The sequence below is a fragment of the Cydia splendana genome, chromosome 13 (assembly GCF_910591565.1).
Source record: "Cydia splendana chromosome 13, ilCydSple1.2, whole genome shotgun sequence".
In the NCBI taxonomy this organism is placed as follows: Eukaryota; Metazoa; Arthropoda; class Insecta; order Lepidoptera; family Tortricidae; genus Cydia; species Cydia splendana.
In genome coordinates this window covers 19,447,534-19,464,192 of record NC_085972.1, presented here as the reverse complement: position 1 = coordinate 19,464,192, position 16,659 = coordinate 19,447,534, and the positions used below count along the sequence as shown (strand labels likewise).

Here is a 16,659-nt window from a genome sequence, read left to right as displayed (position 1 = left end):
AAAATGGTTCACAAAAAGTTTGCGGTACTTAAATAACTAGCTCACCCCTGCCGGACCTACTTAAGTGTATATTTCAACTTTCGTTCTTCCCTAAACCCTGTCGCAATAGTGACATAAATCTAAAATGCCCCGACACTCGTGTAGCTATTTCCTCGGCAAATAAATCCTCTCGTGTCCTACTTGTTCACATGTTCAGCTTATTTTCCGAGCTCTCATAAATAATGCACTTGCACTGTAAATGCTATTACGATGGAGTTAAACTCGACAAGTGCTAGCGTAAGCTGCTTACATTGTGCAAGTTTCGACGTCGAATTCTTCTACTAAACCATGTCTTCTACTAAGCGCCACTTGCACCATCCCACTAACCCGGGGTTAACCGGTTAAACTGGAGTTACCATGGTTACCAGTACAATTTAACACTGGGTTAACGGTTTAACCGGTTAACCCCGGGTTAGTGGGATGGTGCAAGTGGCGCTAAATAAGTTAAAAAGCTATTGTCTAAATAAGTTTTTGACAAAAATTTCATTTTTGGTACAAGCTTTTATCACTGACTGTAGTTTTCTTCCCACAGGCAACTAATACTCATCAAGATAATTCTAACAACCCCAAACACAATTAGTTTGCGTTATTTTATCGCAGTGTTCCCATGGCCACCTCCTGTCTCCATCATCATCATCAAATCAACTCGATGGTACCATATTATTGCATTGTTACCCGACATACATTTGTACGCAAATTCTCAGCTTAATTGGAAGTCGGGTTAGTGAATGGTGCAAGTGACCCTAAGAAGTAGGCAGCTATCTTATTCGACTTAGGGCCACTTGCACCATCCCACTAATCGCGCGGGGTTAACCGGTTAAACCTAGAGTTACCATGGTTTCCAGTACAATTTGACACTGGGTTAACGGTTTAACCGGTTAACCCCGGGTTAGTGGGATGATGCAAGTGGCCCTTACAGATGTATTCTACATAAAAAAATTTAAGGGTTGATTTAGACGGCGCGCGAACTCGCATGCAATTTTAGTTACATTGCGGACTGTGGATTACGTCCAATTCAACCGACCAATCAAAGCCCGCAATGGTATGAAACTCGCATGCGAGTTCTCGCATCGTCTAAATGCCACGCTTGTAGATAGTTTTAGTTACGCAAGTCGCCGCTGGCGCTAGCAGCTGCAGGCAAGCGTTGACGCATGGTATGGTCGCGTTCATAATTTTACGTCTACTATAAATTTTTGTCTATGTTTATGCTTTTCTTTTCATTTTCTTTTGTTTCTTTTCTTAATTAGTTTTCTTGTATTTTGTATTTTCTGTTTTCTTAATTATTTCTTCTGTGTATCTTTTGCAATGTTTTAATATGTATCTTTTTGTGTTATCTGTCGTGGCATCACCGAATGGGCCCTACGGAAGACCAGCGCTGGCTTTATAGCTAGCATTATGCTGAGTTGGGTCCATTTCGTGATGCACACTTATTGTTCTCTTCTGTTCTTGCTGTTGTTGTCTGTACATGTTCGTACATGTTTTGTGATCGTCACGAATAAAAATCTTTTATCTTTATCTTTTATCTAAATCAGCCCTAAAGACAAGACCTGTATCGCTGGTATAATGCCGGTCCGGAACGGGGTTAGGCGGCCGCGCCTACATTATTAAGTACGTCTTTGCACGCTGCGCTGTCTTGGATGACGTGGATTAGCGCTACAATTTAGGCCCACTTGCAGCATTCCACTAACCCGGGGTTAATCGGTTAAACCGTTAACCCGGTGTCAAATTGTACTGGTAACCATGGCAACGGTTTAACCGGTTAACCCCGGGTTAGTGAATGGTGCAAGTCGCCTTTATAGATTCCGTATTTTAACTTACCTATTGAAAGAAACCTAAAGAAAGAAGTCTACCTGCTAGTTTATGTAAAACTTCGACCCGCTCTAAATTCTTCATGTTACAATTCCTAGCAACGAAAACGAATAAATATAATCGTATCACTTTGGATTCCCATATTGCAAAATCTATGTTCTTATCTTGTTTAACATTATTTGGGGAAAAAATAATAATAGGTACTTAATATGTTACTTGAATTTTATTTCGAATGTCGTTTTATAATGAGCGTAGCTCCGATTGTATGGTGGCGGTGACCTTAAAGTTGCTAATTAATTCACACTTTGTCTGTGTCCTTTAGCTTTTATTCTTAGTAAATATTTAAATTTTTATTCATCATAATAAATCATATTAAACGGAGAGGCGTCATCCCGACACGTTCTGAGAAAATTAAATATTCTGCAACTAAATCTTAGCTTCGCCTGCATTTTAATCCTAACATTTTTACGGTTCTTTTATGCAGTAATAAAAGTGCTTAAGGCGAAAATTCTCTTTCAAAAGACATCTTATAATAAAACTGGACGGGTGACGACCTGAAAGGCTATGCACAGTTATAAAAGTTATTAGTTTGCGTAAAAGTTAAATAACTGTGCTTTATGGGACATTCGTTATTCATGATTTTGGATTAAATTTATCATCATCTTCCTCGTGTTATCCATTTTGCCACGGCTCACGCCTGGAGTCCGCTTGATAACTAATCCCAAGAATTGATGTAGGCACTAATTTTTACGAAAGCAACTGCCATCTGACCTTCCAATCCAGAGGGGAAACTAGGCCTTATCAGGATAAGTCCGGTTTCTTCCCGATGTTTTCGCTCACCGAAAAGCGACTGGTAAATATCATATGATATTTCGTAAATAAGTTCCGAAAAAGTCAAAAAATAGAATATCAACTCTAGGTCCATGGGGTCCCAGCGCGCATAAGTTGTTCGCAGAAATCGCGAAGCGTCTGGTTGACGTAACTGGTGACCGAAGAGCTGGCGGCTACCTCGCACAACGTATCAGCATTGCGATACAGCGAGGAAATGCCGCCAGCATCCTTGGTACAATGCCTCAAGGGCCTATTTTAGATTTAAGCTAGTTATTAATTTCGTTTAGTAGTACCACTGTATATATATTGTGAATATCAACTAAAACTAAAATGCATTCTACAAGTAAGCGTTAACTAATAGTGTATCATACGAAGTGTGTAGTGTAGGTAACTCTGTGGGAGTGCTGAAAAATTTACCACAATATGTACTTATTTCACTGGTTCTGGGTTTCTCCTTGTGGAGCATCTACTGAACGGCGCGTGGCGGCACTTAGGGGTCCCTTTTGGTTTTCTTTAATATTCTTATTATTTTGCATACAATATCGCGATCGAATAATGGAATTTTTCTTTATATTTATGTACACTTTTCTTCTTCCGCATTGCCGTAAGTATATTTGAAAACCCGACAAGGAGTTCATAATTGATAATATATAATCGGCCAAGAGCATGTCGGGCCATGCTCAGTGTAGGGTTTCGTAATTACCATTCTGTCAAAATAGGCCAAACGGGGGCTATTAGTAAGTATCAAAAGGAAGTACCTTTGCAGCGCTTTGTACTTACATCCTTTTACTAAGAAAAGAAGATTTTTTTGTAATAACTCAAAAACGATCGATCATGTTCGCTATAGTTTTCGCTGAAAGTATTTATTAAGCTTCTGTTTCACGATATTTTTCATATTTTTTGGACCCGTGGTTCAAAAGTTAGAGGGGGTTATGCATGATTTATGTATCCATGCCGAATTGCAGCATTCTAGCACTAACGATCATTTCATTTCATTTCATTTCATCTCATTTATTCGTGATAAACTATAACATACACAAGTAAAGAAATAACAAAGAAAGTTGAACATAAAAATAAATAAATAGTTTACCACGAAATGGTCCCGCCTCAGCATAAATGCTAACCCAAAAGTCAGCGCTGATCTTCCGGTGAGACCATTTGTGAGACGATCACGGAGCAAAGCCTCGGACAGACAGACAGACATGGCGAAACTATAAGGGTTTGTAGGTGACTACGAAACCCTAAAAAGGTTAGGTATTTACATGTGGCGCAAACACTCTCTACTTATATACCTATCGCAAAAATACCTAAAATGTTCGGTACAGCAAACTTGCCTAGACTTTTAAGATATTTCCATATTACAGCCATAAAGCAGGCAGAGTAAACAGTTCGAAAACGTTAGGTAAAGGTTAATAGGAAGTAAGGCTGTACATCATCGGTAACGGGCCATTCCGATGAACAGATGCCAGTAACGCCAGGGAGTTGCGGCGGTGTGTGAGGTGAATTACACGATAAAAGTAAATATTCTACACACCTTAGGTCAATTCTGCTGTTTTTAGGGTTCCGTATCCAAAGGGAAAATGGGTTGTCTGACAGACAGACGGACAAGTTTATTTGAAATTTCTTTCACAACTTGTCTGGTGTCTGATGACCATGGCCCAATGGTTTCATGTTTCTTCAGGTATGTAGTTCCTAATTTATTAGCGAATCGAGATCTAATGTACTTAAGGCCCACTTGCACCATCCCACTAACCCGGGGTTAAGCGGTTAAATCGTTAACCTAGTGTCAAATTGTACTGGTAACCATGGCAACTCCAGGTTTAACCGGTTAACCCCGGGTTAATGGAATGGTGCAAGTGGGCCTTAATAAAATACAAGTTTTTGAGAACAAAATGCCAACAAAATGAACATCGCCAAGACGATGGTCAAGGTCGTATCAAAACTTATTCAAAACCATAACACCCCGCGACAGCTGCAGGGGACCATCGAGTGCGCCGACTTCTGGCCGAAAGGTGTCGTGTTTCGGAGGTTCCGGCGCAAACTGCCGAATCCGACACAAGAACAGCCGATTCAACGGAGCCACGCCGTTTTGTCGCATAAATAGTGTTAAGTTTTTAAGCTTATAAAATATATGTGTATGTTAGTCTGTAAAGTATTTGTAATATGGGCCTTGTTGCCTGACTTAAATTTTAAATAAATAACAAGTTATTGAATCTGAATCGGGCACCTTATCGTTTAAACAAGAAAGCGGTGTTTACATAATTTTGAACAACTGGTTATAAAAAACATAAAATCAATAAAAATTCATAAAATAATTTGATTTGTTTCCTAACTGATTCCACTTAGGCCCACTTGCACCATCCACTAACATGGGGTAACCGGTTAAACCTAGTTACCAGTACAATTTGACACTGGGTCAACAGTTTAACCACTTAACCCCGGGTTAGTAGATTGGTGCAAGTGGGCCTTACCTAACTATAAAGTTTACGAATCCAGAATCTGTAAATACTTTTTCTTGTAGTGTAATTTTAAATCCCTTACCCATTTTCTTTATTCACTATTCCCCATGTAAAGCAAAGGTGTTTCCCTTCTCCCTTAAAACAATGCATTTGTTTCTGGTTAAAGTAACCTCATGTTTTTTCCTTATTACTATTTAAGTTTTGTTGTGACTACGTACAGTACTGTGGTTGGTGCAACTGGCCCTTTACTTTTGAACACAAATTGTAGAAAATTAATATCAAACCCATATCATGTGAGCTCCTGATCATGTGTGCTACCCTTAAAGCTGTATGGGTGTAGGAGATGTGGTAGGAAATAGGCGTAACAGGGTTGTAGCAGTTATGTCGTTGTATTGTACCGGGGATGATTTGTCGCCTTCACAAGCAATATCCCTTGGGAGAGAGAAACTGAATACCGAAGGGCGTATCTTGTTATGATAGGTTTAGTTGCATTTTTAACACAAGGGTTTCTAGACTACTTACTCTCATATTATTTATTAAATAAGTCATGAAGGCTGTTTATAACAATCTAAAAACATTTAGCTTTAATTATCTTTACCGACTGCGCCAATACGAATTAATTAACAAGCTTTCATTAGGTCGACCTGTATGTAACTATGTAATGGAATCTAAGGTAACTAATTTAACCATCTTCCAAGGATCGTAGCGTCATGAAAATTGGCAGTTGTATGTAGTTCTGATTACAATACAATAATATGGTACTGTCGAACTGATCTGATGATGGAGACAGGAGGTGGCCATAGGAACTCTCGACCTGTATGTAACTATGTAATGGAATCTAAGGTAACTAATTTAACCATCTTCCAAGGATCGTAGCGTCATGAAAATTGGCAGTTGTATGTAGTTCTGATGACAATACAATAATATGGTACTGTCGAACTGATCTGATGATGGAGACAGGAGGTGGCCATAGGAACTCTCGACCTGCATGTAACTATGTAATGGAATCTAAGGTAACTAATTTAACCATCTTCCAAGGATCGTAGCGTCATGAAAATTAGCAGCTGTATGTAGTTCTGATGACAATACAATAATATAGTACTGTCGAACTGATCTAATGATGGAGACAGGAGGTGGCCATAGGAACTCTGTGATGAAACAACGCCACCTAATTGTGTTAGGGGTTTTTAGAATTGTCTCGATGAGTTGTGTCTGTCGTAAGAAAAGTACAGTCAGCGATAAAAGCTTGTACCAAAAATGAAATTTTTGCCAAAAACGTATTTGTATGTCGCAGTTATATCTAGTACCTAGTACTAATAGAAACAATGCGTACTTTTTAGTCACACGCGCTACATGTTTCGAAGAGCCTAGGTCTCCATTTTCAAGCACTAACAGTGCATTAGTGAGTGAGTTCCATTAGCTTTGTGCCCTACATAGATCTTTATCTACCTGAATGAGTTTATAACCCTTTAGTATCTCGCAACATTCAGATATTCCCTTTCGACGTTCATGGCCGCAATACCTGTTTTTCCCTGATAAACCTGATTTTCCCTGATAAATCTAATGATCCCGGTAAATCCAGGGTAAATGTGTCGTGCCCTTGTAACGTATGTCAACCTTCGTTCTTTGTACTTATGCACCCGAACGATTTTTTTGTTGGAATTGTTGAAAGATACGCAATACGCTCATATATCATATAGGTATACTTTTTAGGGTTCCGTACTCAAAGGATAAAAACGGGACCCTATTACTAAGACTCCTCTGTCCACCTGTCTGTCCGTCTGTCTGTCTGTCTGTCTGTCCGTCTGTCCGTCTGTCTGTCACCAGGCTGTATCTCATAAACCGTATAGCTAGACAGTAGATACTAAAAAGTCCGGAACCCTCGGTGGGCGAGCCCGACTCGCACTTGTCCGGTTTTTTGACTTCCCCAGCTCAAGGCGAAAGTCCACCTGGAGCCCGATTGAGATTTCACATCTTGTACAGGTTCCAACTGGTTTTGATAGGACTTTTACAATCGCCTTGGTATAGAGAAACTGGCACCCATAAAAAATTAGCTTTGATATAGAAAAAAAAATACATAGAGTGCTCACTCCATACATCAGTTTTAGTACCAAAACGACTATTATTTTCGCAGACGACATCTAGCATCGAGTAGCGGAATTATCAGTACTGCTACTTGACAATAGATGTTCCAACGACCGAAAAGTCTAATGCACAACAATATTCAGCTAATATTATAACCGGAACTCTATTTTCAACTCCTGATTTTAATATTAGTTGTAAATTGTTGTTCAATACAATATTCGTGAGTCGCGACACTAGAGAATTCTAGTATCAAGTAGCGGTACTGATAATTCCGCTAATCGATGCTAGATGTCGAAAGCGAAAATAATAGTCGTTTTGGTATCAAAACTGATGTACGGAGTGAGCACTCTATTCTTACTATATTTCTCTATGGCCTTGGTGATTGACGCGCATCTCACGTACAATTTTCACTTCTTTTCACATGCACCAACCAGCTTGAGCGATCTTCAAATTGGTATCAAAATAAGATCCAACCGGTAACAAGTCGTCATATGAGAATTATACTAGTTTTACTATAACTAAAGAGAATAGATAGTATAGGGGGTTACTGTTTACTGTCATAGTAAATTTTGTAGTCACAGTAAATTTACTGCCATCTATCGACACACAATTAAAACTAAAAATTAAAATGTATAACTGCATATGGATAAATAACATTTTCATTTATTATTTTTATATGATTTTGACGCAAGTTATTTTACTGAAATTTGTTAAAATTGTTAAATATCAAACGCCATCTAGCTGAGCATAGGCCAAAGGTATGGCGCCATCTATCCAAGAATGACTTATTCTTGATTTCTGATACACCTTTTTTCCTTAGACTTTACTTATCTTATACGGAGTTACATATATCTTTGCTATAAGTATCAATCCACTCTGCTAGTACCGCCATCCATATGTATATCAAACTTTGTTAGTAGGGTCGTCCTTCAATAGTATTAGCCTATCAAACAAAACATGAATGAAATAAGGGATCCAAAAACCAAACGCATACAAAGTATAGTAATGTCAATATCTACAGCTACGTTCCGCATCAATGGACCTTTTCATCCACAAAACGATCCGTAAAACGGATAACCAACATAACAAATTCGGCTACTGAAGCTCTTGTTGCCTTAAATATAAAGTTCAAATTTAAATAAGCTGCGCGTAGATGTCGCTAGTATCGGAAACTTATTCCGGAAAATAGTTAAAGTAGTAAAATACGTGCTGCCTTTCAATCGAGACGTTATATAGGGATATAACAATAGTTAGTTGTCTGGCAGTAAGAATGGAATTGTAAGTAGAAATAATAGGGTCATTGGCTGTATTTAAAATAAATTATTTCACGCCACGGATGAAATAAAGTACCAGAACAATAATAGAGAAACGTAAACAGCAGTTGTTTTAAGACACAATTTCTATTTTATAAATCGTATAGAATTATAAAGAGTAGGTAACTTTGACCGTGACGTCATTGTGTAATGTTTCATATAAATTCCATATTGGTGAATCGTTTTGACAGTTCGACAAAAGAAACTGATTTGACTAATAGTTTTGCTAATAGTAATAGTCGAATACCCTATTGTAACGGAAGTTTCAGGCGATAATTATATAGTTAAAGAAGAAATCAATGCCGATTGCTACGAGAACTAAATATATCTAACATTAAATATTATCTACAGAAAAGTAGGTACCCACAGGGATAATGGGAATTACAAATATATCTGCAACATTTTGATATCAAATGCAAATATTTCAATCACAGAGCAAGCTGACTTTGACTGATTACAAAATATCATGGAAGGGGTGTAATGGTTATGGTTGCCATATGGAAAGACGGAATATCCTGACAAGTCCGAACATCACCCTAAAATCCTGACAATTCTTGGACGGTCATTTCCCGAAGCCCCAGATGGTCTCTTTAATTAGACCTCCGTATCTTCGAGATACGATGGTCTAAAATTTAGAGGTCTTTTTTTTATCTATATATTTTTGAACCTAAAATTGGTCCGAATGGCAATTTTTTACATTCGTGCTCTCTGTCTGGTTTTAATTAAAACTACAACATAATCTTCGCTTTCCTCTGCCCAACTTCAACCTTAGCTAGCTTCTAGTAGTTAGTTAGTAGGTACAATCAAAGAGAATAGATAGTATAGAGGGGTCCGGTCATACTAAATTTTGTGGTCACAGTAAATTTACTGCCATCTATCGACAAACGACTAAACTCAAAATGAAAACGTATAAAATTATCAAAAAAAATTATATACAGTGAAACCTGGATAAGTGAGACTTCAAGGGACGAGCAGATTTGTCTCACTTAAAGAGGTATCCCACTTACCCAGGCTCTCAGTTAGCCAGGTACAAATAAATTTCTGTCTCATTTATAGAGGGTCCCATTAATAGAGGTGAGAATAGAGGTTATATCTCAGTTATAGAGGTGGTTAATAAGGTATTTTGTAATTATCTTTAAATGTTTAGGTAAAATTATCCTGGTCCCTAAATATTTTTTAAGTCTGTTTAAATATTTCTTTGAATTTATTTTGAATGATTTTCTAAAGGATAGATTTTTTCAATTAAAATTGATACGGACTTCATTGCGTCTTAGAAATTCATTAAATGAAAATTTGTTTATTCTTGTTACTTATCAAGATTTCAGCTTTCGTTTCGATAGTTTTAACTACATAAAGTAACTAAATGAAACTTGAAGTCGTTTAGACACAATTAAGCAAATGCGGAATTTGTGGATAGACTAAGAGTTAGGAAGAATACGGAAATAGATCAATAAAGTCCAAGTTAGAGAGGTCATAGATTAACGTTATCTCAGATACAGAGGTAATTCGTATAACATTCTAAAAAAACAATTAGCAAAATATAATCTTATAAATATAGTCTCAGTAAAAGAGGTAAAATACACTCTCTGTCTCAATTTTAGAGGTAAATGTGATTATAAAATCACAACAACTAATCCCAGTTATAGAGGTTCGTTTAATCTCACTAACAGAGGTAATTCAGTGCTAAAGTGTCGGGACCGCACCATGAATCCCAGCTATAGAGGTTTCTCACTTATCCAGGTCCCACTTAACCAGGTTTCACTGTATATGGATAAATGATTTTATTATTTTTATATCATTTTGACCCATGTTCATTCACTGATATCTATGTGTTAAAATTGTTAAATATGAAACGGTGTCGTCACGCCATCTAGCCGAGTATAGGCTAAAGGTGTGTGCGCCATCTATCCGAGAATGACTTTTTCTTGATTTCCGAGGCACGTTTTTTCCTTAGACTTTATTCATCTTATACGAAGCTACATATGTCTTTGGTACAATCATTGGTTTCTAAAAACCCCGACACTCGCGAAGTCCCCCCGCAATCCTAACAAGGACCAAAAATCCTGACATGTCAGGGGAAATCCTGACATGTCAGGGGAAATCCTGCCATGTCAGGGGAAATCCTGACGTATGGCAACCCTAGTAACGGTTCGGCATTTTGGGTCTATTCATGTGTCCTCTCACACACGGTATCCCAGTCATTTACGGAACGCTAGTATGGTGAATGGGAAATAATTTATAATAGCTATTTTTTTTGTGTAACGGCTACTTCATAGTTCTAATATTATCTACGAAATATATTCACAAAAATAGCACTTTGTATAATAATGTGTTTTATATGAGATCGTTTAATAATCATCTAAAAAAAGTAACACTGGTGAGCTACTATTTGCTAGTGGCAAATTAAGACACACTTTTAATGATTAAGTGGTTTTACATGTACCTATAAATACTATTTAATTTCGCTTTTTACTAATTTTAGTCCAGAACATCATTATGCCTTCAAATAATTGAATTTAAAAAATGGGTTTATTTTTTCTTATCTACCTACTTGCGAGTTAAATGTTTGTTGGATTCCTACATATATTTGTGAATATTTTACTAGATTGTAATTTAAAAAATATACCTACTCTAATATGATTTACCTGCTGTTTCACGTATCTAAATGTATCTTTACTGGGCTACGGCTATTGAATATAAACAAGGAGGCACGTGACCATCAATGTCGCGTCATTTTCCTGGAACGTGGCCTCTCTGTTTACTTATAATTAACAAAGTTTATCATCCAAATTGGACAGGGAGAGAAAATAAGAATTCAAATTCCAATAAGCCAAATTCTGGCTGATTGTGATGTAACCAAATACTAACCCTACCACCATTTATAACCACTCACATTCAAACAATAAATAATTTGTATTTGTATTTGAATGCTAACAACAGGCTGGAAAAAGCGCTAAATCGGGAGTTGTGGAAAACCAGGGGAAAGGCCTTTGCCACTTTGACACTCAAATAGGGGGTCGTCCAGAAATGATGTGACCATATTTGGTGATTTTAGCTCAACACCCCCTTGCCACAAGATCACGTGATAATTATGATGCGGGTAAGGCCATGGCGCCGATACGAGCTTTTATTATTAATGTTTTAAAGTTGGTGCGATGAATGTTTTTTAATTAGTAAATACGCATTTTTATTGGGTAAATACGCATAAAATAAAGCGGATTATTTAATCTGATTACATTTTTGAGTAATATAATTGTTGTTTTTCCTTTCTCGCTTTGAAATAAAATTACACGTGATATCTTCTCTGACCCCCCCTCCCCCATCGTGATCATTCGTGATATTTTTCTTACCCCCACCCCCTCCTTAGCGATCACATGATTTCTGGACGACCTCTAGCCTAAGAAAAAAAAATATTTTCAGGGAAACCACGAAGTCGATATAAGCATACCCCGGTCTGTCGGGGGTAATTTAGGTTTGACGTTGAATAGTGCGAGGGCAAATAAAACTTGCTTTAAGTCGATGTCGATAAAATTTCGATGTATAAAGCAAGTTTTAAATATTTGTGCTTTGTACGTCGGTCGAGTAATTGATACCTCAATTATCTCTTTGGTATTTTTCATCCATTCAAGTCTTTTATGAAACATAATTTTTTTTGTATCTTTTGTCTACTTATTGAAAAAAATAATGCCATTATTAATATATTATCAATATTAACTACTTTTAAAAATATAATTAAACGATCATACGATCATTGTTTCCTTTGATTGGTAGTTTCAATTTTATAAAGCTAAAGTTGGTGTTTTCGTAGGAATCAGTTAAATAAAAAATACAAAAAATACGTTTATTAAGATAAGATTTTTATCTTATCGTAATAAACGTATTTTTTGTATTTTTAATTTAAGAACTTTACTTTAAGTACTTACCTACGTATATAAAGAAAATCTCTTATTGAAAGTGGATCCTTATTATGATCTTATTTGATATACCTATGAAAACTAGCTCTCATACGGCATATAAAAAATGTAGGTACCCCAAAAGTAACGAATTAATTAAGTTCCTAATTGCTATAAAATTAAAAACTTACCTCAATTAATAACACTCAAACTCAAATCACAGATAACAAATAACTCCAAATGCAAACGTTCCACAAAAAACGTCTCACAAGTCACTCAAATTTCAAACACGCACTGGCCACCTACAGTGTTCCTTTTTCAAAAAGTTTTATTTTTAAATTAGGCCGCTTATACACTTGATGGAAAATCATCGTAGTTTTTAGGTTATTTGTGTGACTATAATGTCGGAGGCGATGCCCGGGGTCTCACTGGATCCAGAGGCTGAGTCGGGTCCGCGCGTCGCTCGAAGCTGCGTAGAGTGATCCCCTCTTGCGTAACTATTGTAAATTGTCTAGGAGCTCTAGAAGGTCTATAATATAAATACATTGGAGTATAGAGAAGCACTTTATAAAAAAAATGCTTATATTCTGGTTATTTTTAAGCTTAATTTAGTATACTTATAAATATCTACATTTTTTTTTATTTCAGAAAAAAATAACGTCCAATTCACTATAACTAAAACATATTATACTAAATAATAAAATTGCAAGAATTTTGACGTTTAAATTAATACGTTTAATCAAGTTTCGCAACTTTAACACAATACAGAACGAAGTTTAAAATCCTGTTATAATTTTTCAGCATATGAAGCTTCGAGTGCCCGCATCTTTCGGGAAAAACGTCTCTGCGCAGGCGTGAATCGGAAAAGCCGAGAGAGACGGACGTTGGGAGTGACAGAGAGAGTGATAGTCAAAAAAGTAAGCGCTCGTGAATGTAGTTAATCACTTCAAAGAATTTATTCTAAATTTCTGAGAGGTATTTAATTTACTTATAAATATTGATTTACGCAAGATTTTTTGTTGTGAGGTCAGATAATATTAGGAAATTACATATTTATCATATTTGTTACTGAAGGGCCTTACTCAATTTGTTTAATAATGTCCTCTTTTTATTTTTCTTATATTCCGTTGTACTCCCATGAGGAATATTCAGTCATCCTTTAAAATTTTAGCAGTATTTTCAACCAATTTATAATAAAAAAAATCATTATTAATTAATAAGGATTTCAATTTTTATATTAAGGTCAGACTAACATAGTTTATCTTGCTCGGGGCAAGACAAACAGTATGACGATTCCATGCAAGTGATAGTCTCACCTCGGCGATAGTCTTACCCAACCTTACCTACTTAAATTTTCTTATACGTGCTCGTTTTTGAACGGTTTTCACAGAAACCGTTTTTTACAGATGTAGCATTTTTTGGTACCCACTCAGAATCACATTTTGGATTCTAAATCAGATTTAGTATAGACATTTTAGCTTCTAGAGTGTGATCTAAGGAACTTGCTAACTATTAAAACAAACCGCCATGTATTGAATGATGAATTTACTAGTGACTTTACATGGTTAGCAAGTTCCATAGAATGACACTTTACCACTTCTCTTACATACAAGTATAAAAAAACCATGTAAAATAAAATGTTCGGAAAACACTCTGCTATAAATCCTGTCATTTAACATCAAGGGTAGGCTTTGGGCTAAGCCTTTTAGCCTCGATCCAGGTAATAATTTAGACCTAAACGTGAAAGCATGGACAAAATAAATGTGACAAAATTTAAAGCCTAATGCTTTTGGGGTTTGGCCAGTTTTCTCACGAAATTTTCAACATCGACTAGACTTAACCTTATTACCGCTTAGGCCCACTTGAAGCATTCCACTAACCCGGAGTTAACCGGTTAACCGTTAACCCAGTGTCAAATTGTACTGGTAACCATGGCCCAGGATCTAGGATCCAGATGGATGGATCCAGGTTTAACCGGTTAACCCCGGGTTAGTGAATGGTGCGAGTGGCCCTGAATTTTTCATCGAGCGTGCCTGTGTCGACGTCGGTACGAAATTACATCACTCTTTGTCTTATTTATCAGACTGTGGCGAAATGAGCTGGATATTGTATGTCATAAACACGGTGGCCAAAAAATAAGTGCATTCCCGTTGCCAGAGAGGTTTTGGGATTATACTGAGCAACTTTTACTATGGGACCAACCCCGAAAACGCGAAAAAAAATTCCCCTTCATAGAAAATGGACCAGCCAAAATGTATGAACCTGCCAAGCCCGATTTTGGGGTTGGTCCCATAGTAAAAGTTGCTCAGTATAATCCCAAAACCTCCCTGGCAACGGGAATGCACTTATTTTTTGGCCACCGTGTATATTATATCAGTCTACGCGGTTAAATATTAGCATGTGTAATATTAAACATTACTTATAAGCGCCTTGGTTTATTAGACTGTAAGCTTATTTGTGAATAAAATTGAATAAAATAAGAAATGTGTTCGGTTACCTGACTGGAGTAATAAACAATATCCTTCGACGTATGTTGCGTGACGTGGGTGACAGATTGTCACGTAATTGGGCCATTACGAGGTGACAAGTAATGGGTCCAGCTCGGGCCGGCACGGGGCGGGCTGCGTCGGAGATGGCCCCTACTAAGTTGATGTACGATACAAAGGAAGCTTGTTGGGTAAATCGTCTATTACTGGCCACCTTTCAATAACTGGACATCTTGAACTAAAATGTATATGTAAACACTTTATTGTACATAAGACAGGTTAAGATACAATTAACCAAGGCAAACTTATCCCTATAAGGCTAATATAAGAATTATTTTTAATCACACAATTCAAGTAAATCAAATAACATTAGTTTCGAAAATTTACTTGGTACGTGTGAATATTAAATAGAATCATTTTTAATACAAGGTGTCCACTTCTGTAAATTCCATTTCATGACCACAGAATAACACTTTGACCAATCATCCTGTCAAGTCGATAAAAAAAGTGTAATTTTTTATTGATAGCAAAAAAGTTGAAAGAGAGGCGAGCGCGCAGCGAGATCGTCGCGAGCGCGTAACGATTTCACCACGAGCGCGTAATGAATATTCAACCACTTAGCTTTTATTTTTCAAAATTCCTAGTATCTCAGTACGCAGCAAATGATTTGCGCGCTCTCGGCAATCACGCGCTCGCTTACCTCGCCTTCAACTCTCCCGCCAATCGCCACTGCGATAAAGCTCCATATGTCCATATGCAACGATAACTACTTTCCGTAAGGATTAGGACTATAAGCAACAATAAAAAAAAAACCCCAATGCGTTGCAAATCTTTGAGAGCTCTGGTACTCGTTCCAGTCGTTTCTTGACGTGAGTCTTCAACTTCTCTAATAAACAAAACGTTACTAACCTAAGTCGCAATCTTTTAGTAGCGGTAACCATTTTCTTGTCACCTCTGCAATCACGGCACTGGACGTAGCTTCATTGAGATTTATTGAGCGGATTATAACAATGAGTTTGTCTGATTCGCAAACAAAATACAGTGGAACTTCAGTAACTCGAACCTCGATAAAGTGAACTCCTATTCCCTTCAAAGCCCAAAACCTCCATAACTCTAATATCCTCATTGAGACAAAGTAAACAAGGATTCCCTTTACGGTGATCCAGTGCATTTTTAACCCATAACTCGAAAAACAAACTTCGATCTCTATAACTCGATAAAATAGGCATATTGTTTTATTTACTAATAAACCTCTTTAACTTGAGAATAATTTGTAAATAAATAAATAATTCCACGTTTGTAAATTTTCCTGTAACTCAAAACCTCTTTAAGAGCCCATCAACGTGCACACTAGCGCCACTGCTAAATAATCGTGATTATTTTACTTTAACGAAAAATATTTAAAAAAGGGGGCCCTAAGTACTGTATTTTGTATTTAAGTACTTTTTGAATACATCAAACTAGTTTTTATGTTGCTGGATTCGTCAATCTATGCGTCCAAAGTTAAAACGGCCGTTTTTGTTTTGAGTTCATGTGCACGTTGATGGGCTTTCAAGAGGATCAAATTATAATTGGTACCTACCTCTGTAAGTCTATACCCGCTATAAGTTAAGTTAACACGAACTTTTTGGTGTTTCCCTTGAGCTTCGTATTATCGAGGTTCCACTGTAGTTACTTGTCGATGTACTTACTTGTTATCAAGTATTTCGACTATCTATTTACATTTGTGTTTGGATGCCATGAG

The 16,659-nt window shown here is 36.9% G+C and overlaps 1 protein-coding gene across 2 annotated transcripts in view; it reads right to left on the bottom strand.

The window, feature by feature from the left end:
* Window positions 1-12,936, bottom strand: part of LOC134796283 (uncharacterized) — a 96,045-nt gene extending 83,109 nt beyond the window's left edge. For both annotated transcript variants that reach the window (XM_063768341.1, XM_063768342.1), the window contains exon 1: window positions 12,621-12,936. The gene's annotated coding sequence lies outside the window, so the exon portion shown is untranslated. The remainder of the gene's footprint in view (window positions 1-12,620) is intronic.
* Window positions 12,937-16,659: the final 3,723 nt, after the last annotated feature.